At 36.8% G+C, this 24,214-nt stretch overlaps 1 pseudogene across 1 annotated transcript in view; it reads right to left on the bottom strand.

Moving 5' to 3' along the window:
- Nucleotides 1-1,319: 1,319 nt before the first annotated feature.
- Nucleotides 1,320-24,214, bottom strand: part of LOC309849967 (protein STPG3 pseudogene) — a 37,231-nt pseudogene continuing 14,336 nt past the window's right edge. The window contains exons 2-3 of the transcript in view: nucleotides 23,787-24,009; nucleotides 1,320-2,167 (exon numbers count right to left, since the gene is read on the bottom strand). The product of the transcript in view is annotated as a protein STPG3 pseudogene (transcript). The remainder of the gene's footprint in view (nucleotides 2,168-23,786; nucleotides 24,010-24,214) is intronic.

The raw sequence follows: 24,214 nt of genomic DNA, 5'->3' as shown, positions 1-24,214 counted from the left end.
ATGGCTATTTAAATTTTTTGTAACTACATAAAATTAAAAATCCAGCTCTTTAGTTGCATTAGCTACATTTTTAGTTCATTTAACCCCATGAGGCTAGTGGCTACCATACTGAACAGTGTGGATATAGAAAATTTCCATTTAATCATATGTGGCTAATGACTACTCTTTTGGACAGTGCTATTAAAGACACTTTGTAGTATGTTCTAAGGTCTGGTACAGCTAGTTCTTCCTCTTCTCTCTTTTTAATGTTTTCCTGGCTATTCTTGTGTGTTTATTTTAGAAATGAATTTTAATATCACCTTAACCACTTATTTCCTGCTCAAGGAAAATAATTATTGGTATCTTATTGGGATTATATTTAACTTATGAATTAACTTTGAGATAACTGATATAATTGATGATGATGAACTATTTTTAAAAAAGGGAGATCCATTTGTTCATATGTACTTTTAGTTTTCCAGTAGTGTTTTATAGTTTTCTTCATGAGGTTTAGCACATTTCTTGTAAGTTCATTCCTGACTATTGTTTTAATGAAAATGTTGCAAGTGGAGTTTTCTCTTCCATTATATCTTCTATCTGGTTGTTTTTTGTGTACAATAAAGCTTTTACTGTTTGTATGTCTATTTTATAATTTACTATATAACTGAATTCTTTTACTGTTTTACTTAGTTTTATTATTAATATTCTACATTTTCTAGCAATAGTCTGTTATCTTCAAATAGTTTTTCTCTAAGTTTTATGGCTGTAGTTATTTTTTCCTATATAATTGCATTGGTTAATACTTCTAGGTCAACTGTTAAATAGTAATGGAGCTGGTGGGTATCCTCGCCTTATTCTCTCCTTAATAGTAATGCCTGTAGTCCCCCCTTCCACTCCCCACACTCTCTTTTAAGCAATATGGTGGATTTAGGAATGAGGCATATCTTTCATATTAAGGCATATCTTTCATATTCATAATCTTTCATATTAAGGAATTAGCCTTGGGGCACCTGGGTGGCTCAGTGGGTTAAGGCCTCTGCCTTCGGCTCAGGTCATGATCCCAGAATCCTGGGATTGAGCCCCACATCGGGCTCTCTGCTCAGCGGGGAGCCTGCTTCCCTTCCTCTCTCTGCCTGCCTCTCTGCCTACTTGTGGTCTCTGTCAAATAAATAAATAAAATATTAAAAAAAAAAAGGAATTAGCCTTTAGTAGATTTAATTAAGAATGGATATTAAATGTTATTAGAGGCTTTATTAGCATTTATGTTGATAATTACATTGTTTTCTCTTTATATCAATATACTCAATTACATTATTAAATGTTCTAATATTGAATAATTCTTTTTTTTTTTTTTTTTTTTAACCTTCAGCATCTCTGTATTGGGCGGGGGGGGGCGGGTAGATGGGCTTTGGGCTGGACTGTTCTCAATGTCCACAGCTCCACAGAGGGGTTGGTCAGCCAGGAGGGTGGGTCAGAGACACCCACAGAGTCAAAAGGCCGAGGGGGAGGCCCTTAGTTCCAGGCAGGCCTGGGAAGGCCCCCAAGGAAACCAGGGTTCTGTGAATAAGCGGGTGGCCGGCTGTGCAGAGGCGGCGCTACACAGTGCAGAAGGGTCCCGTGTCATGGCGCTTGGGTCTTCGGACACCCTGGATCACCACTCCCGGCGCAGCGGGGAAGCGCGAGTTAGAGCAACCCTCCACGTGGTGGGCAGCTGGGCCGGGACTGCGGGAGGAACTGAGCCAGGAGGCGAAGGCCGGTGAGCGGCTCATGGAGAAGGCGGGCGGGCGCGGGTTCTGCAGGCGGCACCCAGGAAAGATGTCGTAGGTGTTAGGGCCGGGAAGCTTCTTGTCCCGCGGGGCCTGTGGAGGGCCCTGAAGCTGGGGCTGGGGACGGTGACCCGCACCCCCGGCCCGCGGCAGCCCAGGGCGGGCGGGGGCCTCAACTGTCTTGGAAGAGGGGCGGCGGACCCCACAGCTGAAAGCCGGGAAGGCAGGCGGGCTGAGTGGCTGGTAGTCCGCGGGTGATGGCCACTTTTGCTCTTGGTTAAAGTCGGCCTTCTGCGTGAAGGGGCTTTCGCTCTGGAACCACAAGGTCTGCCACGCCCTGCGGCCACCGCCCTCTGCAGCAGCGGCAGCGCGGTTGTGGGGCAGGGAAGGCCGGCGGCCCGAGCCCCGCTTCCGGGGGCAGGCTAATATTGAATAATTCTTACACTTCTGATATTAATCCCATCAATTGGTCATGTTGAATTATTTTCTTAACATGGTTTTTAGAATCTTAGTAAAATTTCATGTTTTATTTTTGTATTGATATTATTAAGTATATTGGTCTATAATTTTCATTTTTGTGCTATATTTATTAGGCTTAGGTACTGATGCTACTTTTTTTGGTAAAAGTACTTTAGAGGTTTTCTTTCATTTTTCATGGCCTGAGATATTTTTATAGTGTTGGGACTATCTGATTGTCTACAACTGAATAGGTCTGTAGTTTTTCCCTATTTATAAGCTAGCAAGTTAGCCTATTCCTGTCTCATGGGTGCTAATAGAAGACATGAAATTCTTGGGTGAGAGACTAAGAACTTTATTGGCAAAAGGCTGCAGCCGGAGCTTTATTTTCCCATCAATCCCATACAAATCCCACAGGGGCAATCCTGGTGGTCTTAGATGGTTGTTCACAATCACAGTAGTTGCATTACAGGAGAGGAACACTGAGCTTTGGAGAACCACTGTATTTATAGTAAGCAAAAACAAACTTGTTCTTTGTGTGGGAGAAATTACTTGATCCATCAAAGATGGTCACTGGAAACAATCCAGAAAAATAGCTTCAGTCAAAAATGTTCAGGGTCTTGCATCCTTGGCATACCAGCAAGAATGTACAGGGAAGCTCAGGATCCATGGTAGATTCCTTCTCCCAATATGGTTCTCTAAATATATGGTAGAATTTTCCTAGGAAATCATCTGGTCCTGTTATAATTTTATAGAATCATTTTTGATAATTTTATCTATTTCTTCTATGCAAATTGATCTTACTAAGCTTACTTTCTATCCTGGAGATAATTTTCAGAAACTGATTTTCCTGAGAAATTATCCATTTCATCTAGTTTTTCAAAATTATTTTCATAAAGATGTAAAAAATACTTTCCCATGACTTTTAAATGTTCTTTGTCAGTAGTTTTTTCCCAAAGTAATTTCTTACATTTTTGTGGTCCTTCCCTTTTTACCTCAATCGATTTAGCTAATGATTTCTGTATTTTGTTGAATCCCAAAGAACTGGGATTTTGATTCATTAACTCAATCTATTTTTCTTCTTCTTTATCTCTTTAATTTCTGCTTTATCATTGTTATTTCTTTCTTGAACTTTCTTTGTTTACTGTATTTTGGTCTCCGTTTTTGAGTTAAGAGTTTATTTCACTTATTTTTGCTCTTTTATTCTATTGTTTAAGGTGATACATGGTGCTCTCATCACTTTTTAAATTGTATTCTATAGATTCTGATATGTTGTAATTTTATCCTTATTGTTTTTTTAGAAACTTTATAATTCTGTTTGTATTTCCCCTCCTACTCAAAAGTATTTCATAATAGGTTAAAAAAATTTTTAAAACCTTTAAAAAGGTTAAAAAAAACCTTTAAAAATAAAGGCAGAGGTCCTTTGATTTTGAATTTATTTCTAATTTTTTAATTTCATTATGATTAGAGTGTCATTAGTGATATGTTTATTTCATGAACTAATAGATGTTTTCTTTGTGATCTAATAATACATGTTTAATTTTTGTAAATATTTCTTGTGCCATTGAGAAGGGATGTTTGTATTACCAAAGTGCAGAAGAAGATATATTCTTTATATAGCAGTAATATCTACCTTATTAATTATGTTATTTAAATTTCTTGTTTTGTGTTCACCCAACGTGTCATGTCCTAGGAGTGATGTATTAAAATCTCCTATGATTTGTGTGTTTCTTTCTGTCTCTACTGACATCTTGTGTAATTTGCTCATTGCCTTGCCTTGTAGAGTCACTTTAAGTGTCATTTTTACCTATCATAGAGTTCAGTTTTACTTAATAAGTCAAATTGAAAACATTTTTTCTTTTATTGAGTTAATCCTTTTTATTTTGATTTTACTGATATTGTTTAGTCTTGACTCCTCTTGTATAGTATAATTTTGCTTTAATTTAATATATATTGTACTATGTTTCTTTCTTTATGAGGGATGTCTCTTTTATCTCTCTTAAATTTTTTTAAAGGGTGCACATGTCTGGTGTCTCCAAACGAAAAGACAACCTTTGTAATGGGAGAAAATATATCTTATGTAGGGTTAATACCCAAAATATATAAAGGACTCATGCAATTCCACAGGAAAACAAAACCCAATTAAAAAATGGAAAGAGAATAAGTACTATTTCTTCTTTGAATGTTTGATAGAATTCTCCAGGGAATCCATCAGGTCCTGAACTCTTGTGTTTTGGGGAGGTTTTTGATCACTGCTTCAATCTCATTACTAGATATTGGTCTATTCAGGTTGTCAGTTTCTTCCTGATTCAGTTTTGGAAGCTTATAGGTTTCCAGGAATACATCTACTTCATCTAGGTTGATTAAATTATTGGCATATAACTGTTGATAATTTCTGATTGTGTCTATTTCCTTGATGTTAGTCGTGATCTCTCCCTTTTCATTCATAATTTTATTAATTTGGGTCATCTCCCTTTTCTTTTGGATTAGTTTGGGCAGTGGTTTATCAATCTTATTGATTCTTTCAAAAAACCAGCTTCTACTTTCATTGATGTGTTCTACTGTAACTCTAGTTTCTATCTCATTGATCTCTGCTCTAATCTTGATTATTTCCCTTCTTGTGTTTGGCATTGGCTTAATTTAATTGCTGATTCTCCAGTTCTTTAAGGTGTAAAGAGAGCTGGTGTATTCTGGATTTTTCAGTTTTTTTTTTGAGGGAGGCTTGGATGGCCATGTGTTTCCCCCTTAGGACTGCCTTTGCTGTATCCCACAGGTTTTAGACCAAAGTGTCTTCATTCTCATTGGTTTCCATGAATTGTTTAATTTCCTGGTTGATCCAAGCATTCTTAAGCAAGGTGGTCTTAAGCTTCCGAGTGTTTGAATTCCTTCTAAACTTCTTCTTGTAGTTGAGTTCCAATTTCAAAGCACTGTGGTCTGAGAATATGCACGGAATAATCTCAATCTTTTGGTACTGATTGAACCCTGATTTGTGACCCAGTATGTGGTCTATTCTGGAGAAAGTTCCATGTGCATTTGAGAAGAATGCGTGTTCTGTTGTTTTAAGGTGGAATGTTCTGTATATACCCATTAGGTCCATCTGATCCAATGTGTCATTCAAAACTCTTGTTTCTTTATTGATTTTCTGTTTGGATGACCTATGTATTACTGAGCATGGCATGCTAAGATCCCCTTCTATTAATGTATACATATCAATATGACTCTTTATCTTGATTAGCAGTTGTCTTATGGAGTTGGGTACTCCCATATTGGGGGCATAAAAATCTGTCAAAATCCTAGAGGAGAACATAGGCAATAACCTTTTTGACATCGGCCACAGAAACTTCTTTCAAGATATGTCTCCAAAGGCAAAGGAAACAAAAGCGAAAATGAACTTTTGGGACTTCATCAAGATAAAAGTTTCTGCACAGCAAAGGAAACAGTCAACAAAACAAAGAGACAACCCATGGAATGGGCGAAGATATTTGCAAATGACACTACAGACAAAGGGCTGATATCCAAGATCTATAAAGAACTCTTCAAACTCAACACACACACAAAAGATAATCACATCAAAAAATGGACAAGAGGCATGAACAGACACTTCTCCAAAGAAGACATCCAAATGGCTAACAGATGCATGAAAAAATGTTCATCATTATTAGCCATCAGGGAGATTCAAATCAAACCCACATTGAGATACCACCTTACACCAGTTAGAATGGCCAAAATTAACAAGACAGTAAACAACAAGTGTTGGAGAGGATGTGGAGAAAGGGGAACCCTCTTACAATGTTGGTGGGAATGCAAGTTGGTGCAGCCACTTTGGAAAGCAGTGTGGAGATTCCTTAACAAATTAAAAATAGAGCTACCCTATGACCCTGCAATTGCACTACTGGGTATTTACCCCAAAGATACAGATGTAGTGAGAAGAAGGGCCACCTGTACCCCAATGTTTATAGCAGCAATAGCCACAGTGGCCAAACTGTGAAAAGAGCCAAGACTCCCTTCAATGGACGAATGGACAAAGAAGATATGGTCCACATACAAAATGGAGTATTATGCCTCATCGAAAAGGGTGAATACTCAACTTTTATCAACATGGACAGGATTGGAAGAGATTATGCTGAGTGAAATCTATCAGGCAGAGAGACCAAGTATCATATGGTTTCACTTACTTATGGAGCATAAGGAATAACATGGAGGACATTGGGAGATGGAGAGAAGTGAAATGGGGAAAATTGGAGGGGGAGACAAATCATACATGAGAGACTATGGACTCTGAGGAACAAACTGAGGGTTTTGGAGGGGAGGGGGATGAGGGTTTGGGTGAGCCTCGTGGTGGGTGTTATGGAGGCATGTATTGCATGGAGCACTGGGTGTGATGCATAAATAATGAATTTTGGAACACTGGAAAGAAATAAAATAAAATTAAATGGAAAAATGGGCAGAGAATCTGAATGTACAAATTTTCAGCTATAAGATGAATGAGGTTTAAAGATCTAATATAAAACATGTTGACTAGAGTTGATAACAATTATAAATTAAAATTTACTTAAAGAGTAGAACTTAAATATTCTCACAACAAAATAAAAAAGTGAGATGTTGTATGTGTTAATTAACTAGGTGAGGGGAATCTCTTCACAAGTTATACGGATAGGTATAGGTATATCAGATCACCATGATGTACATTTTAAAAATCTTAGAGTTTTATATATCAATTTTACCACAATAAAGCTGACATTAAAAAAAATAAAAATAAAAAGGATTTTTTTTGTTGTCCTAATGGTTCATTTTGTATCCATACTTTTTATGGTGCCTTTATTCCCTTTTTATCACTTTCACTCTGGTTTAAAAATTTTAGGTTCAGTCTTTCAACTCCCACCTAGTACTTCTGGAAAACTCAATGATCATATTCTGCGTTCTACTTTATTGGAACATATAACAGTTTCATACAATTCTTGGACTCATAGACTCATCCTTGTTTTCATTCTAGGTCTGCAATTACACATATTAAAGGTGCACTTTCAGTCCTTTTACCAAAATCTCTCCAATTATCTTTTGGTAATGAAGTCTCTTTTCTTACAGGTTTCTCAGAAAGAGTTTGTGAATACAATATTACCTTAGCTCTTACATATTTAAAACCATTTTTCTATCTCTGTGAAACTAGTAGAGTTCTATTATACATAAAAATATCTTTGGTTCATGTTTTTTCCTGAATTCCTTAAAAATGCTGTGTCAGTATTCTTATGCTTTGATGTTGCTTCAGAGAAGCCTTATGCCAATCTAATTTTATTGTCCTTGTAATTTGTTTCTTTTGCCTGAAGGTCCTGAAGAATTTAATTCTTCTTTAAAGTTGTGTTGTTTTAGTATGTAACTATACTGTCTGAAAATTTATCATTCTAGGTCATCTTTCCTGGTAGCCTCATGGTTAAACCTTTCAATACATAGATTTAGGTTCTCTCTTATTTCTGGAAGGTTCTCCGATATTATTGCATTAGCTGTTAGCTGTGTTTCATGGTTTTGTTTATTCTCTTTCATTTCAACACTTGTAAACTGAGTTATTTTTACTTTATATTTTATTTCATTTTCATTCTCTTGTTTTTGCTTTGGTTTTCTTCAATGCCTCTTGTTATATTTTCACTCAGATTTCATTTAGATCTCCCTCTAGTACCTTAAAAATTATTCTAAATATCTGAAATGGTTTTATCTTTTAATATATTTTAGGATATCAATCAATTGACACATATTTCATTTAATATTTTTGTCCATTTTGATATTAGTTTTTAAATGTCCAATTTTTAAGTCATTAATTGTTTCATTTATTGATTTATTAAACAGTTTGGAGTGGTATATTACAATAATTCATATTTGTTTTAGAAATTTTCATGCAGCAAAATAATTTAATTCTCAACCTCTGCTTTTTTCAAAAAGCAGCTTTACATGGATCTTGACTGCCTTTTTCTAGTTAAAATAATATTGTAGATAGAAGTTCTAGTTTAGTAGCAGTCTTTCTCTTAGAATAGTGAAGCCTGATTTCTTTAATGGATGCTTATTGGTGGTAGGAATGTGATTGTATATAATTAGGTTTTGAATGTGATTGAATGTAGGTTGGCATGTTTTGTGACTTGTTTTTGTTTTTTAAGACCCTAGATTTTCCTTACTTCCTTCTTTTCCTCCTGCTGCCACTTGTACAAAGGTAGCAACCCTCTGTCATTATCCCCTAGAAGCACTGCATCTGCAGGGCCTCTGCCTGTGGGTCTTGCTCACTTTAAATATGCTTCCCTGCATTTGGTGCTATTCATTGCCAAATCCAGACCTGTGTAGTGTAATACATACAGATCATTGTTCTTCCTATAACAATGACTTTTTTCCCCCAGATTCTGCCTTTGCCCCCAACCACTTCATATCTTCTTTTCAATTTAAGATTGAAAAGGACTTAAAAAAATTGTTGTGATTACTCCATTCCAGATGCAGCCTTGGAAGAAAAGGAAAACAACTAAATTGACAATGAAAGAAGTAGGAGAACTTATATTCTTGTTTAATAAATACTTACTGAGTACCTACAATGAGCAAGGCATTGAAGATAAAGTAATCAGCTAGATAGACAAGGCCTGTGCCCTCACTGGCTTATGTTCTTCTGGGAGAATAGATATATAAAAAAAAAAATGTTAAGGGATGCTAAGGACTATTAAAAAAGAAGCACAGTAGGAGATAAAGACTAAAGTAGGTAGTGCCATAATATTTAGTTTAGCTAGACCCTCTCTGATAAGATGACATTTGCCTAAGACTTGACTTGAAGTCATCTAAATATTTGAAGGAAAGGATATTAGGTAGAGAAAAAAGCATATCTAAAAGGCCCTGAGGCTGGGACAAATTCGATGTGTCTGAGGTGTGGAAGAAGATAGAATAACTGTAACTGAGATTGTAGGAAAAAGTGCATTACAGGGTAAAGCTAGAGAAGCAGGCAGTAGCTAGATCAACTAGAGGTCTTATAGCCATGATAAGCTTCAGACTTTGTTTTAGGTGTGATGGGAAGACATTAAAGGGTTTTAGCTAGGAAAGTAATGGAATCTGATTTACATTTTAAAGGTAAACCAAAGCTTCTGTGTCTAGTATATACTGACTAAGGAAAGAGAAGAAGCTGGAAGATTAATTTCCATGCTGTTTCTGCTATATAACACTAATAACTGGCCTTTTAATTTGCTCTTGACATAAAGTCATTATTTTGTGGCATTGTTCTTGTAACTGGATGTTTGCCCTTCCCCCTCCCATTACTGTACACAGACATTGCCGAAATGTGCAGTTCCCCAGGCTTTCTGTATCACACCATGGGCTTATGGGATAATTAAAATGTTGTACTAACTTTTTATTTTTGTTGCTATGCTTACCCAAAGATACCTCTGAAGTTCACTACCTGAGTCTTATTAGTAAACATTGCTGAATCAAAGGTTCTTTGTATCTTCTGTGATCTCAGCTATATCTTTTGATACCAACAGTTTCTTCTGGCCATGACATCTTCTACTAGTCATCACCGTCTCTTCTCAGTGTCTCAGTGGATCAATCGTCTTTGTTTGTTCTCCCCCACTTTCCCATTATTCCTCCTCGAAAGTAAACTCATCCAGTCTCTGGAACTCCATCTGTACACATGCTGTTATTCTTCTTGTGACCAGCCATTATACTTAAGATATAGCAATAATTGTTGTCCATTCATTTACTTAACAAATATTTATTGAACATGAACTAAATGCCACACCCTGTGCCAGATACTCTGGTATCTGGACTCATAATCCCTGTCCTAACTGTTTTAAAGTCTGGTGAGAGTTGCAAACAAATTAAGAAGTGTCTTTAGTGAGTGGAGTACCATGTACAATAAAGAAGTCAAAAGGTATTCCAAGAAAAAAAATGGTATTTACCTGAAATCTGAAAGATGAAAATGATATGATCAGGAAAAAACAACAATAACAAGAACAACAACAATAGTAGAAGCCAAACTATTTGAAGTGTCTATAGTAGGCTCAGTAGCATGAGAAAACCATGACATATCTGAGGAACATAAAAAGGTCAGTATGAAGGGATGGGAAGTATGAGAGATGAAGTCATGATTTCAGTATTTCCATTATTCCATACTGTGGTCTTTTTCACTGAATAAATTAATACCTGAAGTGGTCTTCACTTTTACCCCATGTCACTTTGGGTTTCATCTATGCAGCCTCTTAAGCCCTAAGCTTGGCTTGTGGAGCAGATACCTTATCATCCTACTTTTCAAGACATAAATCAATAACTATTCCTTATGAAGGAGAAGTCTTGTTCTCTTTCATTAGGAAAAGCTTCACAAATCTCAAATATGTTTTATTTATTTTGTCCAACCTCTCTGCCTGTACAAACAGGACCTATGTTAGGGTCCCCAGAGGCCAGGCTGCATGAAGACTGGAGTATTTCTGACCAGTGGATATAAAAGCACGTTGCTCGAGCGGATACAAGGATGGAACCGAAATAGAAAGCCAGGAATACAGTTTAAGGGCTTAAATTTAAGGGACCAGGCAGAGAGGCAGAGCCCACCTCTTATCCGAGAAGGCATTTGGATATGAAGCAAGTGAGTACTAGACTAAAACAGGATTTGGACAAAAGAGTAGGAGTGGATCCTGGACATACTCCATGAAATATTGGAGTAGCCCCAGGGACATTTTTTATAGGGCACATATGGTCTCAGCTGTGAGTAAGGAAGGAGCTGTTAAGGGCTCAGCTAGTCCTTAAGTTCTCAGTCTTTTTTGAGGTAAACATGTGAGAACAACAACAAAAAAATTACAGTGCAATCTGAGAAGTTCTATAATCAATGCATATGCCAAGTGGGAGCAAGTTTTAGGGTTTTAATGAAGACTTCATAAGCAGGGCATTTGAAAGGTTGGTAAGTTAGTCAATTGGAAAAGGTAGGGAAAACCCAAGAAGAGCAAATAACATGGGCCAGGACTGATGTAAAAAGAGCATCATGTTGCATTCAAGAATGAGGAGCTATGCAATGTGCCAAAAACATGTTGGGACCTCTTAAGTATGAACTAGTAAAGATGGAGTAATCCTGGAACAGGTAGGGCTAGGATTCAGGAAATAAACCATACTGTTGGCTTAGGAAGGCTCATTTGGTGCTGTCTGGGCTGGCAGTGATGTGTTAAAGAATCTACCCTATTGAACAGATCATGGCAACGAGAATGTCAAGGTGGTGGTAATAACAAGGTGTCCTCTAGGTGACTAAAATGGGTCAGATCTCCAGTCAGTGGTGAAAATTCAGTCATGGCTTTTGCCCTTGGCTTATGGGGTTCTATGGACCTGTCCAAGTAAGCTGGCCTTTTGGATAAGACTGGAGTCCTGGTGATAGACATGGGGGGTAAACTAGGAAATTAAAGTCTAAACACAGTAATAAAGAAGCAATAAATATTGGAAGGTCAGTGAGAAGGCGAATCTTGGTGGGCTCGTTCATGTTGAAGGTTAAACTAAGAAATACCTGTTGCCAATCTTCAGGCAGCAAGATTAGTTCGTAAGTGTCCGATCACCTGCAAAAGGTACATCTTACCCATGCAGAATTAACCCCAAACCTGGTCAGGGCTAAGTCTTTGGAGTAAAAATTCTTAAGACTTATGGCTGAATAGGACTGAATAGGCTATGATTTATATTGATCAAAGAGTTTGCTATATAATCCTAAGAAATCTGGGCTTTATCTTTTGGATAACTGGAAATCTTTGTAGAATTTTCAGAAGTGACCAAACATAACATTTATTTTTGAAAGATGACCCTAGAGGTGTTGTGGAAGGCCTGGAAACTTAGAATTTCATCAGGGGGCTTTTACCTTATTATAAGCTATGTAAGAATTATTTGAATTGACTCAGTGACAATGGGAGGCAGATATAGGGAAATACTAATTCGTTCCTTTAAGAATTATTTATTCTTAAAAAGATGTGACTTAAAGACTTTTTAAAAAAGGAATTGTATTACATGTGTTCTTTTACCTATACATTTAGCTTCATATGTAAGTGGGGAGATGTGTTCTTTGTATACGTATTCATCTTTCTCCTAAACCCATATTAAAATTCTTTAATGTATTGGGTGATATTCTGAACCACCATTTTTTTAAAGACTTGGCTATGTTAAAAACATTGACCCTGATAAAATATTGACCCTTAAGATTTCAGTTATTTTCTTCTCAGCAAGAATGAAATCAGGTAATACATTTGGAATGAGGGATAAGTAGATTAGTATAAAGATCTTTGTCCCATAGGCAAAAGCAAAGGAGCCTGCTACATTTCCAGATAGGAAGACTAAGGTTACTGAGAATGGAAGTTTGTGGCTACTTCAAAATCTTGACCAGGTGATATACTAAGGCAAGGAAACCTTCCACTAGAAAGGAAGGTTGAGCAGATTGAGTTTCATGAGATGATTTGGAAAGTTTTCATTAAGTACGCACGCAAAGATTCCAATAGCAAGTGATAATGGACTCCTCGAAGCTCTTCACAAGCATTGTATTTGTACTAGATAATTCACACAAGAGAGAGGCGATGAGCTAAGCCCAGTATTAATTTCAAGCCACCTCCCTTTTTGTTTAAAGGAAACCCATGCTGCTTTCTATGGTTGTCAAGTTTGACTGAATTTTGTCTATTTCTTCAATTAGTATCCATCCCAAATGTCAGGTAGCTTTGTCTAAACTAAAGAAAATGGTCTTTTTTTGGTTTTATTTGTTTTATTATTATTATATTATTGTGGATCATACTCATGCACTAGTGAATATAGTTGATAAGCATCTCACAATGACATTGTTTTGCCCTTTCTGCTGTAGGTGGCTATTCTATTTCTGGTACATACCGTAGGCAAATAATTTTGTCCCCTAATATGTTCCAAGAATTAAACATTTTAAAATATTCTTAATTCACAGAGTGAGAAAAAATTGCTATTTACTTTCAAAGGCAAAAGTATCTACATGGAGTCTCTGACTCAAACTTTTCCTTCAAAATCTATTTTGTTACCCATACAAAACCAGAAAATAAACACACCTCCAAGAGAGAAAGAATAATCAAAGTGAAACTAAAAAAAAAAAAAAAATTTTTTTATAATTGCAATCATTGACTCTGAAGCAGCCATGATGCTTAGAGGAAGATCTAGGGATTTTTATGTTTTATTTCAGGATTTAAAAAAAAAAAAGTAAAAAGCATTTTAGAGTGCTTCCGGATGCAAAAAGTTAATCATTGTGATGACTTTCTTTATACAGGGGCATCAGTTACCCACAAACGTGGGAATACCATTTCTACACTTGTAGAGTTCCCTGCAGTTAATCCCACTTTCTAGGGTAGATTCCCTCTCTGCTGGGAACAAACATTTAATTAGGTTTCTAGAAATCAGATGTGTCTGGGGAGGACTTCAGCTTGAAACTGAATTATGTAGAGAAAACTTACGGATGTGATGCCTCCATTTCTTAGAGTGGACTGTGGCAGAGCTGTTAATAGCAGCTTACTGAATCTTTAGCTTCCTTATTCTGGCAGAGGTATCAGCTTCCTGGGTGGGCCAGTTGGGAGTGTGATTCTGGGAGTCGTTCCTGGAACTTAGCCTAAAGTCTGTTTCCTTGGCCTCTCATGATTCTGTGAGCCACCCAAATCACATAATAAAACCCTTTTCTCCTTAAAGTAACTGGAGTAGATTCTGTTATCACAACTAAGAATATTAGTCTATCGGATAATTGCTCTTGTAGGATTGACAACACTGGCAGCCACTTTCAACTGGGAAAAAACCAGATTGTATAACAAGAACACAGGCTTGAAGGGAAATGCTTTTGAAAGAGAGAGTGATCTAACAAGTTTTGACTGTATTAATTTAATGTTGTTTGGCCAATACTATCATTGGAGCCTCTAAGTGATGATGTCTTCCGTTTATTTCATATAAAATAAAGCTCCTATTTTTACTTAGAATATTAAGCTGGAAATAGTTTAAAATAGAGGGATTTTGACATTAGTCTAGCACTTTGATGATGATATCTCGTTTTCCAAAATAGTACTCTGACATTGCTTCTTTAAGATGTTAATGAGAGCCTGAGATAGTATACATTTGTATAGAGAATGAAACATTCCTTGGGCATAGGAAAAAGACCCCACAAAACTACCTACACAAATGTCTTGGTTCCACATGAGCCCTCTTGAATCTGAAATTTTGGTACTAACACCCACCCAGACCCTGCATTTTTTAACAAAATTGGAAGTTCAGTTAGCATACTAGAGTACTTGGATGAGTGTTTTAGAATACTGAGAGAAAAAATTTTTAAGAGAAATCTAATACATTTTTTTTAAAAATTGTTACAATTTGTTAATACATTGACCACCCAATTTCCGGTCCAGTAACTTTCACTTGAAAACTTAAACACTAAGTATTAAAACGATGTTGTTCTTCTCTCAGAGATGAAATTTTAATAGTTCTTCCAACTATCTTTTAAAATTCACAGCCAATAGTTTAAATATTCAAAAGAAACAAAAATTGAGCTTTTAACCAGCCTTTTTGAGCCACTTTAATGGTTAGAACAGTAGGAAAATTCATCCAGACTTTCCAAATTGTGGAACAATTTGTAATTTTCTTCTATTTAATATAACATTTCTTGAGCACTTAGTGTGTGCTAGTCATTTTGCTTGACTCTAGATGTGAAATCAAATAAAATAAAGAAGGAGGCTACATTTGGTAGGGGAGATGGACACATGGACAGACAGATTTGATGGGATATGCTAAGGGCTGTGACAGGGATCTGTATGCAGTGAGTAAGAGCACAGCCCAGTACTTCTCATGCTTGACTACACACTGGAATCACTTACAGTGCTTTAAAAAGTACTGATGTCTGGCTTCTGCTTCCAGAATGTATAATGTTATCACTCTGAGATATGTGGCCTGGGCACAAACACTTCCCTGCTGACTCTACTGTGGAGCTAAGTGGAAAACAAAGGTTCAACATTAGGCTCTTGGAGGAGGTGACCCCTTAAGGGAAACCTTGAAGAAGATGAAGTAGATCCATCCACATCACAACCCAACAAACTATGCCTTCAATTTACTGTTGACCAGATTAACAAAGCTAACTCATAAAGAAGAAAGCCACAAGATGGTTATCCCTCTCATATTTTAACAGTCTACAAAGCAGTTTCACATAGTTGATCTCATTTGAGTTTCTCCACAACACTGTGGGGAGTAACAGAAAAGTGGAAGGGTTGTTTTCAGAGTATGACAGTAAGGTTGCTATGCACGTGAGGGAGTCTTGCTACCTAGATCTGACTGTGCAAGATTGGGCTTTTTTCCAGCAGCTGTTCTTATTCTTAGGATAAGTCAAGAAATCCAAGTTAAAATACTTTGGACTTGAATCAAAAAAAAAAAAAAAAAGTGGAGACATCTGGAGAAAAGAATGATGCAAGGCTGTACACTTGGGTGGAGGTCAAAAGAAAGGCAAGGGATTCGGTGGCCAAAAAGCAAGCACATGGGGTTGATGGGCCATGCTACCATGACTCCGCAATAACAGTGAGCACTTGGGAAAATCAGCAGGTCATGTTGAAAACAACACATTCTGAGAAACGATGACAGATCCATTTATTTGCAACTTGGATGTAACTCATAAAAATGAACAAAGGAGGCTGCTGAAAGAAATTGTTCTACAGGAAGAGCCCTCAGAAAATGCATTCTCAGACTTATCAAAGAACACGGTCTTAAAGATAAAAAAACAAAAATCCGTAAAATCCAGCTGTCAGTGCAGGCACTTTGCATAAGTCATTTAATCTATATGTTCACAGGTAAGAAATATATTTTTTGTCCGGTAGGGTATGGGTTATCTGTGTTTCATATCACTTGTTTGTGTGGTAAAATCATCGGGCTCCTTTAAAAAAAATAGGCTGCAGAGTCATGCTAAGTCATTCACCCAGGAAGAGCCTGAAGTACCTAATTAGGAACAGATGGTGCAGGGGTGGTGTCATTAGGGTACAGGGAGCTGCACGCCCTTCTGGGGGATGCATATGGAAATGAATGGGATACTAAAACTGGGACAAACCTAGATGTCAGTAAAACAAAACAATTTTGGGTAGAAAATAATTGTTTTCTAGATCATCTCTGCAGCCTGTATGGAGAGAAAAATGGAAATTAGAGTCTCCTTCTTTCTTTTTGATCTCAGTCATCGAAATGGGTTGCATCTCTGAAATGTTTTCCCTGACTCCCACCTGCCCCTTCTCCGTTTACCCCATCTCCCTCGTCTTGCAAAGATTGGTTTGGTGACTCTCTTCTATGTCCCCCTCAATCCCCAATATTTAACATTCTTAGTATTCAACTCTAAATTGTGGCTGTGTTTTTATCTTCTCAACGTTTGAACTTATTTTCATGATAATTTATAACAAGTACAATTTAATAATTCATTATTAAATTCCTAGGTTAGCATTTGCATCTCCTCCTAGAAAGCTAAACATAATCCTCAGGAGACAAAGACTTTTTATCTAGTTTAGTGTATAGCATGTGCCTCTTTGGACCCGGCACATAATAGATACTCGTAACGAGTTTGACAGGTATAAGAAAAAAATGAATGAATGAATATAATGAGTTATTTGGCCCAGCGGCGGGGTCTTCTTTCTCTCTCTCTTCCCAACATTTAATGATCTTCCCGGTCAGGAACTGAGAAGATGATATTTTCAAAGGCCAGGATGGTGACATAAATGTGAGAAGCTGACCCTGTCTGCCAGCTAGATGTGCCTCAAACCCATTTGTTTGGTCCCCATTTACTAAATATTGGTTGAGAAATTAAATGTTTTTTTGGCAGTTCCTACTTGTAGTATTTGCTCAAATTGCTCTTTCTCTATGCAACACTCTTTCTTCTTAGACTTCATTAGTCTTCTTTATCACTTCTCCTGGAATATGCCTGTACTACATGTCACTGCCTAAAACTATCAAAAAAGCTGGCATCCCTATTTAAGCTTTCTTATTTCAAGGAGGGCACGTTTAATTAATGGTTTAAAGGAGAGACTCTAGAGGTGCCTGGGTGGTGGTGCAGTCGGTTCTGTTTCTAACTCTTGGTTTCTGCTCAGGTTGTCATCTTGGGGTTGTGAAATTGAGCCCCCAGTTGTGCTTCCCACTCACTGCAGAGTCTGCTTGAGACATTCCCTCTCCATCTGTCCCTCCACACCATGCACTTACTCTCTCTCTCAAATAAATAAATCTTAAAAAAAAAAAGTAGAGACTTTAGAGACAGTTATCTACCTCCAGTATGTACTACTTATTTAGGATTTGGGCAGGTTACTCATTTTTTTGCACTTCACCTTACCCATTCGAAGATGGGGATAATGATAGTATCTATCTCATGAGATCATTAAGAGAATTAGATGAGTGCATTTTTATAAAGCATGTAGAACAGTGTCTGGCATGGAGGAAGTTCTGTAACATTATTTGTTAAATGAAATTTTAATAATGTAAAATCAAGTAGAAGTGAGCTTGCCTGGTATCTTTTCTTCTTTGTATGACTCCTGTGCATTTGTTCCTAATGGATCCTTCAGTGTGTGCTGGTCACAGCCCTTCAAATGTGCCATTGCATCAAACAACTCAGCAGGAGGCAAAAAGAATGCAGATTGGTGAATTTGGAGGAACATTTGATGGTGTCAGGAAAGATGATTCTGCTGTAATTTTTATTTATCATATTTATCAACATAATATTTTACATAGTTAAATCTTTATTTATTATAAAATGTATCCCTCTAGAATATGAGCTTGATGAAGGCAGGCAATTTGTTTTGTTCACTGTTAATATCCCCAGTGCTACATTGGGTGCTCAAGAAATATATCTTGACTGAATGAACGAGTAGTGAATGAGAAATACAGCCATCGTATTTCTAGCTGAGTTTTTTTTTTTTTTTAAGATTTTATTTATTTATTTGAGAGAGAGAGAAAGTGATGGAGACCACAAAGGCAGAGGGAGAAGCAGACTCACTGCCAAGCAGCCTGCCTGATATGGGGCTCGATCCCAGGACCCTGAGATCGTGACCTGAACTGAGGCAGACGCTTCACTGACTGAGCTACCCAGACACCCCTAACTGAGTTTTAATGGATATTGGCTTGGAATTTGAAGTTATTTTCTTTGACCAATATCTGGAATGGAGCTACTTTTTTTCTTTCTTGGAATTACTATTTTAAACAGCATCACTGAAATATAATAAAAACACAGTGAACTGAAGAGGTTGAAAGGATACAATTTTATAATGTTTGACATATGTATACACCCATGAAACCTTCACCAGAAGCAACAGTGAATATAACACATTCGTTATCCCAAATGTGTCCTGTACCCCTTTCTAATCTCTTTCCCACCCTCCCCAAGCAACCACTGCTCTATTGCTTATCACTATGAATTAGTTTGCATTTACACACACACACACACACACACACACACACACACACACACACACACACACAATCATTCAGTATCCTTTTTTCTTTCTGGTGTCTTTCACACAGCATTGTTTTTTTTATAAATTCATCTGTGCTGTTCCATGTATGGATAATCATTATCTTTTATTGCTGAATAATTTGTAATAGTATGGGTATTCCATAATTTATTTATTCATAAATTGATGAATAGAGGGTTGTTTCTAGTTTTTGCTTATTATAAATAAAGCTGCTACAAATGTTCTGGTACCAGACTTTGCATGAATATATGCCTTCTTTTCTTGTGGGCATGTATTTAGGAGTGAAATGGCTAGGTTACAAGTAAGTGCATGTTTTAACTTCTTAAGAAACTGCCAGACTGTTTTGCAAAGTGATTTTCCAGTTTCTCTTCCCAAAAGTTAGTGCATCATCTCACCAACACTTGGTACAATTTTCTTTTTAATTCTAGCCATTTTAATAGGTGTGTGTGTGTGTGTGTGTGTGTGTAGTAATATTTCATGGGGGTTTTGATTCAAGTTTTCCTAATGACTAATGATGTTGAGTATATTTTTGTTTTTGTTTGACAAATATACATCTTTGGTGAAATATTTGTTAAAATCTTTTGCCTGTTTTAAAACTTGGGTTGTTTTATTGTTATTTAATTTTGAAAGATCTCTCTATATTATGATATAAGTTCCTAATCAGATATTTGATTTGCAGGTATCTCCTACTCTGTGCTTGTGTTTTCAGGCATTTAATGTATCTTTTGAAGAGCAGAAATTTTAAATTTTGATGAAATCCAGATTATCATATTTCTCTTTTATGGATCATGCTTTCAATATTACGTCAAAGAAATCTCCTATGGATTGAGGCTCTTGGAGCAAAGATATTTAAGATCAGGGAGTACTGGCTTCAAAGAAGCAGTGGGAAGGAAGGAGTTGGGAATACCATCATGAGATGTGAAGGCATGAAAGATCAGTAGGCATCTTCATGTTTGCAAGGGACATCCAGGTTTCAGTTACTAGTTCTCACTTGTGGTTGCCCATTAGCAATTCAGAGGGTGCTTTAATCAAATTCCCATGCCTTGGCTCCACACCAGATAAATTATATCATAATCTCTTGGGCTAGAACACAGGCAACAGGGTTCTAAACTTTCCCAAAGAGTTCACATGTGCAATAAGGATTGGGAATTATTGTATTAAGGCAAGGAGTTAAAGGGAATATTCTGAACAAAGTAGGGGATGAAGGGAGTGGGCTGCTTGTGAAACAGCAGGCCTGAGAGTTTCAAAGCAAAGACGTTAGAGCAGGGTCAGGGTTAGGGTCAGGAAAGTCAGTTTAACGTTGAAGAAAATGGAGATAAGAAAGGGTTTTTTTTCCCCCCCCCTATTATTTTCTTATTTAAATTCAGTTTAATTAACAAATAGTGTGTTATTAGTTTCAGAGGTAGAATTTAGTGATGCACCAGTTGCATGCAACACCAGTGCTCCTCACATTAAGTGCCTACCTTAATGTCTACCACTTCCCCTTAAAATATATTCCCCCCACCAACCTCCTTTCAGCAACCCTGTTTATTTCCTAGAATTGAGTCTCTTATGATTTGTCTTCCTCTGTTTTTTTTATTTTATTTTTCCTTCCTTTCCCCTATGTTCATCTGTTTTGTTTCTTAAACTCCACATATGAGTGAAATTATAGGATATTTTTCTTTCTCTAACATCTCCCTTAGCATAATACCCTCTAGTTCCATTCATGTCCTGCAAATGACAAGATTTCATTCTTTTTGATGGCTGAGTAATACTGCATTATGTATGCATACCACATATATATAAGAAAGTTTAAGATCCCAACAGTTTTGTGGAGATTGAGTAAAGGACCCAACCACTGAGTGACACAAGCATACAGGTCTGGAATGTTGTGTCATCACCTGACCCTGGCTCTGTCAACTCTTGGAGACTGTCATTTGAATTAGATGATGACCATGATAAGAACATTGTCACTGTTGTCACTGTCACTACTGTGACAACAATGATGGAGATGATACCTCTTGAATTTGTTTTTTTTCTATGTCCATCCCGTCCTCTTCTAGGCTACTGTCCTCCTTTACCGGGAACATTGTAGTAACCCTTGGCTGATAGCTCTGATTCTGTTCTTAACTAGCTCTAGAACAACTTGCCCAAATCATTCAAATGCTGAATGGTTTGTTTGCCAACTCTGTTTTTTTCTTTTTTTTTTTTTTTTTAACTCTGTTTCTTGCATAATGTTTTCTAGCACTTAAAGTTATGTTCACTTTATCTTAGCCTCAGCTCCCTGGTGCAGCTAGAGCCTGAAGAAGGAAGAAAGGACACTGAGGGTACACAGGAAAAATTTGTTATAAGAATTTTGTTTGATTATGAAACATTTTTGCTGGATAACATCGCTTAATTTAGAGAAATCATTATGGGGGCTTTTAAATCAGATCTTGAATATAGCTGGGTTTCTTTTATAGCATCTGCACTTTCCCAAAATTCCCTGTGAATTTTGTATTTATCCTTCCTTCTACAAAATGATTTTATCACATAAGCATGTATGCCTAAACTATCTGGTTTTGTTTGTTTGTTTGTTTAGCCTGTTCCACATTTTTACAAGCAAGGGCTCATATTGTATGTGGTCTTCCAGGTCTTGTTTTGTTATCCAATATTATGCTTCTAGGAGTCAACTATGTTATTGTGTGTAGTTTCAGTTCCTTCATTTTTACCATTTTATGATATCAATTATGTGACTATCACAGTTTTATATCTCTTTTTCTTTTGGACACTGGGTGACTTTCAGTGTTCTGATACTATAAAGAGGGCTGCTATAAATATGTTGCATATTTTACAGTTATCTGGTACTTATGAACAAGAGTTTCTCTGGGGTATATATCCAGAAGTAAAATCTCTGGGTTATAGAGTATACAGTGTTCAACTTTGGAAGATAAAGCTAAAAAGGGCACCAAAGAGGTTTTCCCAGTCTACACTCCCAAAAGCAGTATGTGGGAATAGCCTTGCCAGCACTTGATATGTTCAGACTTCCTAATTTTTGCCAATCTATTACATATTAAACTTTTTGCTATTTCTTTGAATGCTAATGAAGTTAAACATCTTTTCATATATTTAGCCATTCCCAATCTGTGAAGTGTATGATCATATCAGTTTTTCTCCTGACTTGCTAGTTGTGTGTTTTTATTATTAGTTTGTAGAAATTTCTTGAAGGATTTGGACTCCTAGTTCTTTGTCAAGGAAAGAGTCTGTGTTACATATATTTTCTCTCAGCTCAAGCTGTTTTTTCTTTTCTGCTCTGTTATTTCTTTTGATGAGCACATATCCTTTATTTGAATGTAGTTCATTTTTATCATATATTTTTTTCTTTTAGGATTAATGATTCTGTATTTTATGTATAAAACTTTTCTTAACAAAATGTCAGAAAAATACTCTCCTGAGTTTTCAATTAACTGCTTTGCTTTTCACATTGAATTTTTTGACCTACCTAGAATTAGTTTCCATGTTTCATAAGTTCAGGCATAGCTTAGAGATACTGCATGTTTGGTTCCAGATCACCACAATAAAGGGAATTTCACAATAAAGTGAGTCAAATGTATTTATCGATTTCTTAGTACTCACGAAAGTTATGTCTGTAATATATTAGTCAATTAACATTATATAGTGCAATATAACACATATAGTGCAATAACATTATGTCTAAAAAAACAATGTGCATACCTTAATTTATAAATACTGCTAAAAACACATATCAACCATCATCTGAGCTTTCAGCAAGTCATGATCTTTTTGCTGGTGGAAGGTCTTTCCTTGATGTTGATGGTTGCTGACTGATCAGGGTGATAGTTGCTGAAGACTGGGGTGCAGGGGTAGTTTCTTAAAATAAGACAACTATGAAGTGTGCCATATAGATTGGCTCTGCCTTTCATGAATGAATTCTCTTACCATACCATGCTGTTTGATGGCACTTTACCCACTCTACCCATGGTAGAACTTATTTCAAAATTAGAGCCAATCTTCTCAAACCCTACCACTGCTTTACAACTAAGTTTGTGTGATATTCTAAATCCTTTATTGCTATTTCAACAATTTTCATAGTCCATACACCAGGAGTAGATTCCATCTCAGGAAATTACTTCCTTTGTTCATCCATAAGAAAAAAACTCCTCATCTATGAAAGTTTTATCATGAGATTGCATAATTCAGTCCCATTTTTCAGACTCCACTTCTAATTCTAGTTCTCTTGCTGTTTCCAACACATCTGCAGGTACTTCCTCTACTGAAGTCTTGGACCCCTCAAAATAAGGGTTTCAATCAACTTCTTCCAAATTCCTGTTCATGTTGATATTTTGATCTCTCCCCATGAATCACAAATGTTCTTAGTGGCATCTAGAATGGTGAATCCTTTCAGAAAATTTTCAATGTACTTCACCCAGAACCATCAGAGGAATCACTATATGTGGCAACTACAACCTTACAAAATTTATTTGTTAGCTAATAATACTTGAAAGTCTGAATTACTCCCTAGTGCCTGAGCTGCAGAATGGATGTTGTTAGCAAACATGAAAACAACATTAATCTCATTGTACATTTACATCAGAATTCTTTGGAAACCAGGAGTATTATCAATGAGAAGTGAGATTTTGAAAGTTTGTTTGTTTGTTTCTAAGCTGCAGTAGTTTCACCGGTAGGCTTAATAAACCATGCTAGAAACAGATGTTCTGTCACCCAGGATTTGTTGTTTCATTTGTAGAACACAGAGTAGATTTAGCATAATCCCCTTTTTTCTTTAAGATTTTATTGATTTATTTGATAGAGATCACAAGTGGGCAGAGAGGCAGGAACAGAGAGAGGGGGAGCAGGCTCCCCACTGAGCAGAGAGCCTGATGTGGGGCTTGATCCCAGGACTCTGGGATCATGACCTGAGTCAAAGGCAGAGGCTTTAACCCATGGGGGCAGGTATTAGCCCCTAACAGGAGAGTGAGCCTGTCCTTTGAAGCTTTGAAGCAAGGCATTGACTTCTTCTCTCCAGCTATGAAAGTCCTAGATGGCATCTTCTTCCAACAGAAGGCTGTTTTGTCAATATTGAAAAACTGTTGCTTAGTGGGGCCACCTTCCTTATCTTACCTACATCTTCTGGATAACTTGCTGCAGGTTCTCCATCAGCACTCACTGCTTTCACCTTGAACTCTTATGTTATAGAGACGGCTTCTTTTCTTAAATCTCATAAGCCAACCTCTTTTGGCTTCAAAGTTTTCTTCTGCAGCTCCTTTACTTTTCTTAGACTTCACAGAATTCAAGGGATTTAAGGCCTTACTCTTCAGTTTTGACTTAAGAAAAAGTTGTGGCTTAACTTCCACATAGAAGTTGATATGTCCAGACCTCTCAAACTTTCCCTGTATCAGCAATAAGGCTGTTTTGCTTTCTTATCATTTGCATGTCCACTGATGTAGCACTTTTAATTTCCTTCAGGAATTTTTTTTTTTTTTTTTTGCATTCACAACTGGGCTAACAGCTTGGTGCAAGAGAACTAGCCTTTGGCCTGTCTTGGCTTTCAACATGCCTTCCTCACTAAGCTTAATCATTTCGCTCATTTCTAAC

The sequence above is a fragment of the Mustela nivalis genome, assembly GCF_964662115.1.
Source record: "Mustela nivalis genome assembly, chromosome: 16".
Classification (NCBI taxonomy): Eukaryota; Metazoa; Chordata; class Mammalia; order Carnivora; family Mustelidae; genus Mustela; species Mustela nivalis.
This window is presented reverse-complemented; position numbering and strand designations above follow the sequence as displayed.